Source organism: Piliocolobus tephrosceles, chromosome 8 (assembly GCF_002776525.5).
Source record: "Piliocolobus tephrosceles isolate RC106 chromosome 8, ASM277652v3, whole genome shotgun sequence".
NCBI lineage: Eukaryota > Metazoa > Chordata > Mammalia > Primates > Cercopithecidae > Piliocolobus > Piliocolobus tephrosceles.
In genome coordinates this window covers 14,526,606-14,535,925 of record NC_045441.1, presented here as the reverse complement: position 1 = coordinate 14,535,925, position 9,320 = coordinate 14,526,606, and the positions used below count along the sequence as shown (strand labels likewise).

At 43.6% G+C, this 9,320-nt stretch overlaps 1 long non-coding RNA gene and 1 gene segment (V, D, J or C); one reads left to right on the top strand and one right to left on the bottom strand.

Annotated features, from left to right (window-relative positions):
- LOC113219486 overlaps positions 1-9,320 on the top strand; it is a 59,617-nt gene that overhangs the window by 6,834 nt on the left and 43,463 nt on the right.
- LOC116418883 lies at positions 92-7,361 on the bottom strand. The gene is made up of 3 exons (XR_004229078.1): positions 6,845-7,361; positions 4,873-4,984; positions 92-790 (listed from the first exon to the last, which is right to left on the bottom strand). It is a non-coding gene; the product is annotated as an uncharacterized LOC116418883 (long non-coding RNA).

Here is a 9,320-nt window from a genome sequence, read left to right as displayed (position 1 = left end):
AAAAAAGAAAAAAAAAAAAAAAGCAAAAGAATAAAAGCCACGCCTTGCTTCTGAAACAGCCCAGCGTCTCCAACCTTAGTGAAGTCTCAGGTCACAGCTAAGGCCTTCCAACTTGTGTGAGGAGGACAGAGGCTGTACGGGAGTAAACTTTCATTCTGTTTTGGGGTTGCTTCTTCATTTCATTTTTCTAATTGTCCTGATAAAACCAAATGGGCACAGAGAGATGCCCCCTCTGCTGCCTGCCCCCTCTCTCAGTGCTTGACTCCAAACAATAGCAAATTTGGTGAAAAGTGATTATCAGGCAGTGGCCAAATGGAGGAGCAAGCTCCCCAGTCGCCTTCTTACAGAACAACATCTTTCATTTCCTCAAGAGGAGACTCTGCCGCTGCAGTGAACCTTCACCACCGCAAACCTCTACCTTCACTCCTCACCAACACCTGCTCTACTCTTCATGAACGCTGTGACCTTGAGCGACTTCTTAAATTTCCTAGCCATCAGTTTCCACATCTCCAAAATAGAGAAAACAGCAGTGTCCAAAATTGATCTTCCTCTGAATTATACCACTTGGTTTCAGCCTCAACCTCCAGGGTGATAGACCAGCTTAGAGACCAAGATGATATCTTTCTTAAGTGATCTCACCTTCAGAGGCATCATCACCAGACTTTTCAACTTCTATTTCTTAGAAATGGTCCCAAGTTATTTCCCTCTCATCATCAGTTGCGTTGGGGAGCCTCGCAGCTAGTCTGTCTCATCAAGACAAGAGCGTGGCTGGTGCATTGCTGCTGGTGAGCTGGGGCAAGGTCACAGAAGACAGCGTGGGAGAGTATAACAGAAATCACCATTAGTTTCCAAGGGCTTGCTCCGTGTCAGGCACTGCCCTAAACACTCTACCTGGGCTAACATTTATTCTTTGCAACATCCGGTAAGGTAGGCTGTGATTTTATTTTCATTCGATAGATGAGAAAAGAGAGGCAGAGAGAACTATTCAAAGAGCTCAGGCTTTGCAGCCCGACAGAATTAATCTTAAATCTGTCACCAACAAGTTGTTAAACCTTGACCTATTACCTGACCTGCTTTGAGTAGGGCCTTGTGAAGACTGTATTAAATTTATGGGATTAAATATCATAATGGCTACAAAGTGCTTGACACATTAAAGGCATTCACTAAGTGTCCATTGCTTGGTAACTCTTTAAAAACTGTATTTTAAATGGTAATGTTTCGTTAACATCAGAACGACAAAAAATGCTACAATGGCCGTCCATTCCCTCATTCCACCCTTTCATCTATTCAACAAACACCTGGGAATAGAGAGATAAACAGCACATGATCTTACTCCCCTGGGAACTCTTAACGAGTTCAGAATGAGAGAGAAATGAGTAAACAAGCCAAGGCTTGGGGAGGAGGTGCTAGGAGAGAGGAAGACACTAGGCGGCGCTAAGAGAAAACAATTGGAAGCATCTCCATCCCGGACTTAACTGGGTAAGGGAGGCTTCCTGGGGAAGACTGCCTGGGGCTGAGACCAAAAGGATAAATAAGAATTAGCCAGGGAAAGTGGATTAGAAAGCAGTCCAAACACAAAAAACTGCAAGTCAATCCACAGAAGTGGGTCGTGGAATTCTAGGCAGAGAGTGACTGAATGAAGATGGAAGGACAGGGAGGCACTGGCCACATCACAGAGAGCCTCTTACCCCAAGAACTCTGGGCTTCATCTTCAGAGGCAAGGTAGAGCGAGGGAGGAATTTAGAGCACGAAAATGACCAGGTCAGTCTAGTGGCCATGGGGAAGGTGGGTGGGAGGGGCCAAGATGGCACGCACGGAGGTGCGTGAGGTGGAGGCAGTGGTGAGCCAGGAAATATTTAGGACGTAGAATCCTCAGGAATTGGAATGTGGTGAATTAGTTAGAGGGGAGAATTGAGGCTGATGCTCAGGTTCCCGGCCTGGGCAATGTGGGTGCATTGCTGCTGGTGAGCTGGGGCAAGGTCACATCACGTCCTTGGGGTAGTCATGTCATACAGGGAACTCGGAAGAAGATACGGGTTGGGAGAAGGGAATGAGTTCACTCTAGCTATGGGCAGACTTGGTTTGAGATCCCGTGTCAGACGTACTTGAAAATGTCCCAGAGTTAGCTGGATACGGGTACAGTTTTCAATTTAACTGAGGACCGACTTAAGATTTGTTTTACTTTATGACGGTGCAAAAGTGACATGCATGTGGTAGAAAACATAATTTGACCTTTGCTCTTTCCCCAGGACAGTGATATAAGGTTTTGATACTCTCTTGTGATGCTGGGCGGTGGCAGTGAGCCGCAGTTCCCAGTGGGTAAATTAAGAATGGAAATCTGGAACACAGCAGCTTTTAAGGGGTGCTTTGGGGGACAGCAGTTTGTAAAAATACCTTGGGACAGATTAAATGTCTTGGGTTAGAGAAAAAACAACAGACATTAGGAAACTGTCATCGAGGAGAGGCTGGGATTCAGGAGACGTGCATTATTCAGGTAGCTGAGGGAGGGGATAGGAACCTGAATCTTCAACAGAAGCAAACAAACTGGGATGGAGGGCCCAGTCCCATGAAGGTGACCAGAAGGGCCCTGTGCTGCAGGCTGTGTGGGTAGCAGAGCAGAGCTAAGCAGCTTGAGGGACCAACATCTCTCCAGCTGGTTGAAGACAAGCTCTCAGAAGACAAGGCTGCATGTCTCAGCCCCGACAACCAACGACACCAGCCTGACAACTTGCTGCGGTGGCTGCCGTGTGGTCTGAGGTGGTTGTCTAAACTATGTGGTCTGATTTCAGGCCTCAGACCTCGTAGGACTGTCTTCACACAGACTGGAAGTGCTAACAGGTGGTGAGGACACCGCTTTACAATGATGCAGGAGGCCCCATGTCACCCTCACCCATGGGAAGTTTGACTTGGTGGACTCAACCAAGCCACAGGGGTCTAGCGCTTCTTTGCGGTGATTCCAGGCGGCCCTGGCAGACAGCACAGTACCTGCAGACATGCTGTCACTGCTCCACGCGTCAACACTGGCAGTCCTTGGGGCTCGTAAGTAGTTTTGCTCCCCCAATCACTTTGGACTGATATTCTCTATTGTCATATATTTTTATAAATTCCAAATTCTTGGTTTATTTACTCCCTCCCATTTTTTCCCCCCAGTGTGCATATATGGTGCAGGTCACCTAGAGCAACCTCAAATTTCCAGTACTAAAATGCTGTCAAAAACAGCCCGCCTGGAATGTGTGGTGTCTGGAGTAACAATTTCTGAAACATCTATATATTGGTATCGAGAAAGACCTGGTGAAGTCATACAGTTCCTGGTGTGCATTTTATATGATGGCGCTATCAGAAAGGAATCCAGCATTCCGTCGGGCAAATTTGAGGTGGATAGGATACCCAAAACGTCTACATCCACCCTCACCATTCACAATGTACAGAAACAGGACATAGCTACCTACTATTGTGCCTTGTGGGAGGTGCACAGTAGCAGACAGTTAGAGCCATCCCATTCAATAAATGTTTATTGAGTCTTTGTTTATAATTACAAATTGGGAAGCCATAGTTACCACCAGTGTGCTTGTAAACAGTCTTCTAGCTAAAAATTCATGTGGTGACTCTATGTGGAGTTGCCAAATTCTGTATTTTCTCAAAGCAGAAGCTTTGCAGAAGTGTATACAAGTGACCAGCTTCATCTTTTTCAGAGTTCTACTCTCTCACCAACAGCTTTTCTAGGTCACCCATGTTTATCTGGTTCAACCTCTCCTACTCACTATATTGTTTTTCTGGCATAATATATACACATTTTTAGTGTGATTCTTTTGCACTAGTCAATATGCATTACATAAGTTTTCTCTGATCTTCCTATCTCTCTCGATTAAAAAATGGATATGACATTAAATAGTATTCATTTTTCTGGAGGTTAACATGTAACAAATGCAGCACGATCTAACCGTGAGCAGGGCAGACTGCAATGACAAGTCTATCACATGCATGCCTTGAGTGGTGATGTTTGATTTTGTACAAAATTCGTAAACACTTCCACTAATCAAGTCTAAGTCTAAGTCCACTTTGGATTGGGGTTTGAGGAAAAATTCATTTTCTGCAACCTCTACCTCCTGGGTTCAAGGGATTCTCCTGCCTCAGCTTCCTGAGTAGCTGGGACTACAGGTGCATGCCACCACACCCAGCTAATTTTTTTGTATTTTTAATAGAGACAGGGTTTCACCATGTTGGCCAGGATGGCCCCAATCTCCTCCTGACCTTGTGATCTGCCCGCCTCGGCCTTCCAAAGTGCTGGGATTACAGGCATGAGCCATCGTGCCTAGTCATCCAACCATGAGTTTTTGATAGACTACTCTGAGCCAGGCATTATGCACAGCAGAAATTACAAGGCCCATATGCTCTGCAAAGGCCCAAGGTTGCTTCTGTTTAACCACTTTCTGCTACTGGGCTGCCATTCACCACTAAAGTGACAGTCCTCAACTTGAATATAACTCATGACTCTAAATCTCTCATGAATTTTCGTTACTTCTAGTTCAACTCAGGCTTTGTAATTTATTATTGTTGATGGTGTTGTTTTAATTTATGTTTTTGCCATGAAACCCTTTCTTGAAATGTGATCTTACAAATATAACATAGAGAAAAGTAGATTTCCACTGGGAAAGAGTTGAGAGATGAATGATCCTTAGTCTCATCTTCTCAAATTTCTCTGATACTTTGATTTTTCAACAGCTCAGTAATTATCTGAGTATACATATAATGTACAAAGTGGTCAAGACCTGAGCCTGTCATGTCAGAAGTACGTAGGTCCAAATGGGCCTCTGCTTACCACAGATGAGCTGTGTGGCAAGACCTTGGGTTTCTCTAGCCCCATTTCCTTACCTGTGAGGCAAAGGTCCTGTGGTTACCATATGGGTGGCTGTGAGAACTCCTGACATGATGCATATCAAGGATTTGGCCCAGTGCTTGGCATATTGTGACAACCCAGTGTTATCTGACAAGAAACAAAACTAGATACAACAACAACAACAACAACAACAACAAAAGCAAGCACACATATACAGTCATGTGTCCCTTAACGACAGGAATACATCCTAAGAAATGCATCCTTTGGCGATGTCCTTGTTGTGCAGATATTGTAGAGTGCCCTTAACACACACTTACATGGTACAGCCTACTACACACCTAGGATATATGGTATAGCTTATTGCTCCTAGGCTGCAAACCTGCACAGCGTGTTGCTGTACTGAATGCTATACGCGACTGTAACACTGATAAGTATTTGTGTATTTAAACACAGCATAGAAAAGGTATAGTAAAAATACAATATAAAAGAAAAATGCTACACGTGTATAGGGCAGTTTCATTATAATTTGTCCATCTTTGACTGAAACATAATTATTCAGTGCATGCCTGTATATACAAGAAAACACACACACATCTTTTGTTTTGTTTTTTTGAGATGGAGTTCTGCTCTTGTTGCCCAAGCTGGAATGCAATGGTATGATCTCAGCTCACTGCAACCTCCACCTGCCAGGTTCAAGCAATTCTCTTGCCTCAACCTCTCAAGTAGCTGGGATTACAGGCACGCGCTACCATGCCCGGCTAATTTTTTGTATCTTTAGTAGAGATGGGGTTTCACCATGTTGGCCAGGCTGGTCTTGAACTCCTGACCTTGTGATCCGCCCGCCTCGACCTCCCGAAGTGCTAGGATTACAGGCGTGAGCCACCATGCCTTACCAATACACACATCTTTATGTATCTAGGGCTTAGCCTACATCTATGATGGTATGGCTATTACATTTTATAGAGAGAATGGTTATGTATGAAGAAACTCTTATAAGAGGTCATCCCATGGTGGCTCATGCCTGTAATCCCAGCACTTTGGGAGGCTGAGGTGGGCGGATCACAAGGTCATGAGATGGAGACCATCCTGGCTAATACAGTGAAATCCAGTCTCTCTAAAACTACAAAAAAAAAAAAAAAAAAAAAATGAGCCGGGCATGGTGGTGGGCACCTGTAGTCCCAGCTACTCAGGAGGCTGAGGCAGGAGAATGGTGTGAACTGGGGAGGCGGAGCTTGCAGTGAGCCGAGATTCCACCACTGCACTCCAGCTTCGGTGACACAGCGAGACTCTGTTTCGAAAAAAAAAAAGGTCATCCCAGATTAATTTAATTCTAAGCTTTTGGTCATGGTTCCCTAAGACCTTTGACTCACACACAGGTGGAGAGGACAGTGACCTTGTGTGTAGTGCAGACGACCATTATGGGGGAAAATCAAGTCAAAATTTATAGTCCTTTACTCCTTCTGCCCTTCTCCTTTTGGCTAAGGTGAGCTTCACCAGGAACATTTTGGCCATACCAGAGGAAAACTAGCCAGAGGCAAACCAGCTCTAAGTTAATATTTGCCAATTAAATTGTTTACATTTTGGATTCACAGAAACGCTGACAGCATCTTATTAGAATATACTGCACTGCATATGGTAGGGCCTCAATGAATATCTATTGAATTGAGATTGATAGTTTCATTATTATTGAGGGGTTCATTTTACCTAATGGGTCATGGGTTTGTATGGATGGATGCCCTGAATATTCTGATGATTTGGTTCAACTTCTTTTCTTTTCTACCTGAGTTGGGTGAGATACAATGACACTGAATAATAGAATCAACATTATATTATCTAGTTAACATAAAATCTGAACAAAATCTAGGGAAATCTTGGAAAGCAATATTTGCATATACCATAGCATCTGTTGCCCAACTCCCCACACATACAAATACTATGGAAAAAGTAATGTCTACTGCCCAGGACTCATCTTATAGAAGCCACAATTCTAGAAGTTGCTGTACCCACCTGGAAATCCATGTCGACTGTTTTGTCTCGGGTGCTTTTTGCTTTCAGTCCTGTGAAGGGGTTCACAAGAGGCAGCCTGGGGTAGAGAAAAAAGGGCACAGACTTTGAAATGCTTATCTCCAGACGTTGCGCTCATGAGTATTTTTATATGTGTCATTTCTGTACTTTTGAAATGGTCTAATAGAAAACACATTACTTTTGAATTTTACTTTAAAATTACTTAAAAAAAGAATTCATGTTTTATAATATTAAACATATCCTTGCATATTATTGAGCACCTAGAGACAATATGTAAAATTTGTTGGTTAGAAAGGCCTGGAAGGGGTTCTGCTTGACTACTTTTTCTTTCCTCTTCTTTAACAACTTTTGCTTCTTTTAAAACACAAAATCTTATATTTTCTTCTGTTTCCTACTGACTACTATGCTGAACTAAAGAAAATGTTAGTGATTTGGTGCTCAAGGCAGCTTATTGGGCTTGTATGTCTTCCTTGAGCACTAGGATTTTCAAGCCTGTAGCTCAAAGGTCCTGGGAAAAAAGAAACAACTTTTTTCAGTGAGCTAACGGATATAGAAGAGAACGGCCACTCCTACCCACACCTCTTGGATCCTGGACATCAGCTCTGGCTGTGGGGCAAATGGCACTGTACATTGGCCAATGGGGGAGGATGCAGCCAACTTAAGGCCCCTTTTCAGGGAGGGAAACGCTGACCCCACTCTCCTATTTCCCAGCTGCATGCTGGAGTTTCCATTTTCGACCCCCAAACAACACCTGCAGGATAGGGAAGACCATCCATGCAGCCCAGGGTGGTCAGACTTTTAAGGCAGAGTTAGGTGGAAAATGGACTTGGATGAGCAAAGGACGAAATCCTGCAGATGGTCCAATAAGTGGATTATGTTTGACCTCAAATAAGTAAGACAAGCTAGGGAGCAAGAGGTTTTATCTAGTTTCGTTTCACTTTCCACAAAACCACCAAGGTCCCATCTCCAACAGAACAGGATGTGTGACTGTTTCTTGAGTAAAAAAACAGGAAACTGGACAAATCTTGAGAGATCATCATTCATTAGTACTTCTTTAGTTGATTTCTTAATATAGAGGAGCATGTAGATTATTTATAATGCTTTTGTTCTTGAGTTAAGTGAAGGAGTCTTAGGTATTTGTTGACTCATTAAATAAATAACCAACATGTAGTAGACTCAAATAAGAAACATAAAAGTGACATACATTTAGATAAATGATTATAGTGCTTTATGCTTATAGTGCTTCATGAATCAATAGTATGATTAATCCAATTGTGCTCATAGTGTTCTTTACAACAATAGCTAAGTTTAAAATAGGGAAACAATCTCAACTCTCATTAAATGATTGAGAATAGAAATGCCTGTCACGTTCATATCAAGTAGAATTTATTCCCTTACCCCTGTTGCTATAATTCATGTGTCTCTTCTGTAGGTCCCTAATTTAATTTCTTAAGTCAACTTTTAACTAGTGAATTAGCAAAGTACTAATGGATTCAGAGTGATTGAATCACATGCTGTACTTTACTGTAGTCCCGTTCTCTTTATATTTTACTTACTTATAAGTTAAAGTTAGAGTAATTATCAAAACTCCATATTTGTATTCTGAAATTGGCAGAATTTGAATTTGCAGTCTGTGGGTCAGCAGGTTTCTCTGACTTTCCTTATTTTCTTTGCTTAGCCACAGAAAAACAGAAAAATCAGTGAGTTTACGTGTACAGGGTTAAATGTACAAACTATTCTCTGAAAGAGCTCAGTTCTATGTGAAAATAAATAATGTAGTAGATGTTCTTATGACTGTAATAATAGTAGCTATTGTTTATTGAGTACTTTTTATGTGCATGGCACTTTATACTGCATGCGTTATGACATCTGAGCCTAACAAAGTAGTATCGTTATTATTATCTCATTTTTATAGATATTTTCTTTTTTTAATAAACTCTTTTATTTCCACATTTGTGTCTTGGATTATTCGTGGGGTGAGAAACCTCTTCACTTCCAATCCCAGCTATCTGGTACAATCTAGTGTTGTGGTCCAGCTGTCAGCAAAGGGTAGAGGCGAGTGCAAAGCTGGCCCCCGAGTCTGCACCAACTCTCCAGATCAGGGACCTCAGACCATGGTTGCACTTGCATTGCTTTAGGGCCTCGCTGGAGCCCTCACGCAGGGACAGGTCACTCTGAGTGAGTCCAGGAACTGCCTGCTCTCGTAGGTGCGGGGCCCCATCTGCAAGGGCTGGGGGGCAGCGCGGGTGGAGGTCTGTTGGGCAGCAGGCTGGGCAGGCTCCAAGCTCCCCCAGCTGAAGGTGCTGCCCATGACGTATCCCACAGCCGAGTCCACGGTCACCCCTGCGGCGTGTACGCCCTATGAGCCATGAGGCTCCGCTGGCCTGAAGGGGCGGAGATGGGGCGGCTGCCGGGGGGGGGGGGGGGGGGGGGGGGGGGGGGGGGGGGGGGGGGGGGG